Source organism: Pinus tabuliformis, chromosome 8 (genome assembly GCF_031772625.1).
Source record: "Pinus tabuliformis cultivar Carrire ecotype Pingquan chromosome 8, CPIR1, whole genome shotgun sequence".
Lineage (NCBI taxonomy): Eukaryota > Viridiplantae > Streptophyta > Pinopsida > Pinales > Pinaceae > Pinus > Pinus tabuliformis.
In genome coordinates this window covers 2,057,762,747-2,057,768,183 of record NC_142294.1, presented here as the reverse complement: position 1 = coordinate 2,057,768,183, position 5,437 = coordinate 2,057,762,747, and positions in this window count along the sequence as shown.

Below are 5,437 nucleotides of genomic sequence, written 5' to 3'. Positions count from 1 at the left end.
CGAGGAGGATCTCGCTAGGTTCTCGCTAGGAAGTGCGGTCTGATTGATTAAAGAATGCTTCCCACTGATACCACCTCCGTCTACACCACCACCTGCTTCACCCACGTCGAGTCCATCCACACCAACATCGCCTCCACCCCCTCCACCACCGAAAGCTGGGATGGCGACTGTAGTCAAGTTACCAACATTTCAGGGTGTACGGAATGAAGAGCCAAATCGGTTCTGGTTTGTGAGAAAATATGTATGGGACGTGCAAGGCATAACAGAGGAAAACATTAAAAAGGCCATGCTGATTAGTGTACTACAGGACCGCGCGTTGACATGGTACATAAAATACTCAATCGACCATCTGAATGAGGGAATAGCGGCGATCCAGGATGCTCTTAATAAAGAGTTTGGCCGACCAAAGTTTGAAGCCCAGTCGGTCATTAGGTTCAAGGAGATAGCAATGTTTCCTGGTGAAACTCCATGGGATCTGGACCAAATGTTAAAGAGTAATATTCGCAAAGCTAACATGACTTTGATAGATGGGCAACATTGCGCGTGGTTTGTGGCATCATTAACACCCCATCTGAGGATGGCTTTGTCACAACATAAGATCTCAACCCAAGCCGGGGCACTGGAAACAACAATGAGGTTACACGCGACCCTAATAAAAGACTCAGGGTTAGGAGTTCAGAAAATCCACACACAACTTCAAAAATTGAGTCTGGAAGTGCAAAGCTTGAAGCAAGGAAGAGTGTCTCGACCAGAGGTACGCCCGGAGGTAGGCTGTATTAAATGTAAGAGCCAAGCGCATGACAAGGACCATTGCCCTATCTTCGCAAATCTGGTGGGAGGAGGCCCGATGCCGTTAAAAGTGGAACTATAAGCAGGACCGAGTGTCGCGCCTATGCTTTGGTGTGCAATTTTCCAGATAGGAGGAAAGCACACCATGGACAGTTGCCACCTATTGCCAAGCTTACGACAACCTCCTCAACACTTATTTTGTAACTTCTGCAGAACGATGGGTCACGAGAAAAGGGATTGCCACATGTTGATGGAACGACCGCCTACGTATAGGATGCAAATATAGACGGATGGGCGAGACCCGGATGCACCATTCACACGCGGGGGATTCCTAGTATGCGGACGGGGTTGTGGTGGATTGGGACCTAGACAGGGATGGGGACAATTAATTTTCTATAATTGTGGAGGGCCAGGGCATTACGCTCGAGATTGTACGAATCCAACTAAAGCCTATTTTCTGTCATGCTAACAGTTCGATCACAATGCAGTCGACTGACCTACATTGATTTCTCAATTGCGGGAAAATGGAGTGCTCCCAGCTAGCCCCACTCAGAGTGTCCAAATGATGAAGGCTGAACCACGCAACGAAGACCCAACATAAATATGATGCTCAGAAGTGGCGTAGCTACAGGAGAAGATAGGGGGAAGAAGCCAGAAGAGGATACGTGAGTTCGTAAGGCTCCTGCAAAACAACCAAAATTTGATTTGGCGCAAGCGAAGGAAACCTTTTTGGAGGCTAAGAAAAATTTTGCAAAAGGATCGACTTGGGTAGTAAGGGGCAACCGGAACTGGAACAGGATAGGTCTTTAGTAACTACCTTCTTAGAAACCTGTATGAAGCTTCTGAGGGATGCTAATGCGGTGAAAGGGTTACAAGAGTTAATAACTAGATGTGCTGGGGCAGACGAACCGCGCTTGATCCGCAAATTGGGCAAACATGTTTTGCGTACCGGTCAGGAGATGCAACTGACCATCCAGATTGGCGACTATGAGATGGACTAGGTCGTTTTAGATTTGGGGTTCGACGCAAATGTCCTACCAAAATAAACTTGGGAATGCATGGGCAGGCCTACGCTGCAATGGTCCCCGATCCAATTATGCATGGCCAACCAGCAAAAGATTCTGCCTATGGGAAGGCTGCAAGGGGTTACCGTGGACATCGACGGTGCCAGCACACAAATCGATTTTGAAGTCATTGAAATCGTGGATGACAGTAACCCATATCCGGCATTGCTAGGGATAGATTGGGCAACAGACATGAATGGAATCATCAACCTCAAGAAACGAAAAATGATCTTTGAAAAGAATTCTCTTCAAGTAGTGATTCCATTGGATTTAGCTGAAGGAGCATGTTATATTGAACTTGTGCGCAACGACGACAGTGATGGGGAACTAGACTGTATATATCAGCTCACAACGCAAGATCGAGACAGGGTGAATCCAACAGTGGATGGTCGACTCTCATGGGACTGCGATAGCTCTTGCACGTCGGATTCGGATGAAGAGGTTGAATGATGGCAGAACCGACTGCATGAAGTAACCACATTAAATTGCAACAGGATGGTTGCGATAGGAGCTGTAGAGCCATCCGTGGAGAAAGCCGAAGAACCGGTTGTGCCGATAATATCTACAGTAGCACCCCGAACGACCTTGGCTTCAGCAAAAAGGGCAGTTGTAACAAATAAAAGGAAAAAGCATGGACGTCGCAGATAGGCGTAGGCATAAGTGGCTATATAAACTAAGGGAAGCAGCCTAAAGCGACTCTGGTTGCCAGTAGCCGACGACAGCATCTGCAGGGACTCAAGGGGAAGCACACATCGCGACCGTCCAATGACACAAACCTCTTGGAAGTTGCAAATACCACGGACTAGATGGGTCTAGAGTAAGCGATGGAAGAGAGCTCAGAGGAAGCTAGGTAGCTGTAGGCCTCGCGTTGACAACACACTCTGGGTACGGTCGAGAGACCAAAGAGCGATATGCGGGAACAGATTTAGCAGAATGTCACACCGCGACACTCACAACAACGTAGCCCCTCTGCACATAAGGTGATTCAGATTGCTTAGGAATACTGTTAAGAATGACTAAACTGTGACCCTGCTATCATGGTTGCGCACACATCCTCGAAAGGAAAAAATGGCTACCCGAGCAACAGAGCAGTGCTCGCAGACGGGCTGGCAGGGACATTACGACAATGCACCAATGGTGCAAACACCTGACTAGTAGTCGACGCTACAGTCTCAATGATTCGAGCAGTTGAAAGAAGGTGTGGGACTATAAACAAGTCTGCAGGAAGCCGGTTAGGCGAAACACTTCCCTCCCACTCGTAGCAGCGCCCAATGGACTGCGCTACCATGCGGACCAGTCAAGAGATGACCATTAGCACCACTATTCATGACAAGGACGTTACGGTATGGCAAGAAGAAGCGGGCAGCAGACCTTTAAGGCGAAAGTTCCGAGTTGGACCCGCTAAGATCTGCCGAGGAAACGTTAGCACTATGCTAGAAAAGGAGGGAAGGGAGTCGTTCAAAATTTCGACTTTAGCTAGGTTATTAGTTTTGCTAGGTTATTAGTTTTTCTTCCAATAATTGATAGGCAAAGTTAGTTATATTCTCTACATCGCCCTAGGGAATAGTTGCCTCTCCCAAATAAAGTTTGTTCTGGCTAAACAGTATTTGACATTCACTAAAGAAACCTTGTCTCTGTTAAAGATTTTGAGCTTCGGCTCTTGTGAAATAGGAAATCTTTTGAGAAATTTGATCTTTCATTATCGATAGATCTTTAACCCAGAGATGATGTTAAGTTCAACCCCAGAAAATTTTAAAGAAAGCTATCTCGGTGAGAAATTCGTTTTAGATCAGCACAATGAAAGGTATCAATATTAGAATAAAGATTCTCTGTGAAAACAACCATTATCAAAAGTAGCCCTGTCATTGTCGTCCATAACTTTCTTAAGGAAAGAGAATTTGAATTCCTCCCTGCTAAAGTAAAACGCAACGTTCAGGAGAATAACCTAAAAAGATGCTATATCTCAAAGAATAAGAGGTCTCATCACGAGCCGACTTATCATGATCACAGAAATTATAACTTGCTGACTTTGCCAAAACTGTCTACCAAAACAGGGCAACGACTCAAGATTGTTGCAATCAAAAGACAAGGGGTCTCATCACGAGCCAGCTTGTTCAGCAAAAGTGTAAATCAAGTGAATGACTGTGTCATTATTTGGCCACCAAACCAAGACATTGTTCTTTAGAGAATAAAAAAAAAAAAAAAAAAAAAAAAAAACATCAAGAAAGGGATAATTCTCCTGAAGCAGTTGCGAAAACCTGAAGCAAGATAAAGGATCATTCCTGGATAATAGGTAACCCTGTCGAGGCTATGGACGCCTGCTGGCAGCAATGGCTCTACCTACGACAAAGGAGCATTCTTAAAAGAGGTTGTACATAGAGAACACTTTATTTTTATGTTTTACAAGACCAAGTAATAACTGATCTGAACTCGAAAACAACCTGAGAATGCAGGTAATTGGAATAAAATGGGGCGAAGACAAAACATCATTGACGCTTTAAAGTATTGCTTGTTTTTATCTTTTTATAATAGAGTTCGGATTCCTTGAATTTTTTTTTTTGACAAGATCTGAAAGCGTCAATAGAAAAAGAGCAGAGATAACTGGTTCTCTCAAGTGAATCGCCAATTGTTGTGGCCAGCAACAACCCCCCTCGTTCAAACTAGTATCGGCCATGATGCTAGAATGAATGGGGACCCTTAGTTAATTTTCAAAAAAAACAAAGATTTCTTTCGAAGTTGCGAGCATAAGCTTAGGAAAGGTCTCTTGGACAACTTAAGCCTAAAACCTGTGTCCATAAAAGCAAATCTTAAAGGTCGCATCACTAAAATTAAAGAAACGCCTTCGTTTCCCCTCTAAAAGCCAATATGCACATCACCTCGGTGTTAGTGAACAACATCGCATCGCAATACACTAGCATCCATAAAGAAAAGCTTACAAGTCCGCCAATCTGCGATGTTGCGATCGCGCGATCACATATCGCAGAAATGAGACAGGGTACGTTGGCAAACATTTGAATCGTGGCGATCTGCGATATTGCGATCTGTGATGTTGCGATCACTACCATTTGCGATCGCGCGACATGCAAGGATACGTTGGCAAGTCTTAAAAGCACCTTAGTACGACTCCTTTGAGCACGCCACCCAAAGAAAATCCACTTACTATAACCTGACTTGGAAATTATGTGCTTTTAATGTTAGTAATGAATTAGTTGTCAGTTATTAAGTGGCATAAAGATGCGTGCCTTAATGCGGATTTGCTTCACGTAAGGTGGCGTATCTGATTTATCTCTTGCATTTAAAACTCTCCCATCACCTTTCTGATCAATCTTTCCATTTTACTCATAACCTGCAGGAGCAAAGTGCGAAGGCAAAATCAACCAGAAACGATAAGCGAGATGGGGAAGAAGAACAAAGCTCAGAGCTCAGAGACAAGGGAAAAGACCAAGGAGATGGCGCCCCTCTACACAGATACCGCATGCAATAAAGATGCAGGCATTTCCACATGGGAAGGCATGTATAGGCTGTTAGAAGAAGAGAACCCTAGAATAATCAAGGCAACTGCTGTTGTCGCAGATGCATCACGT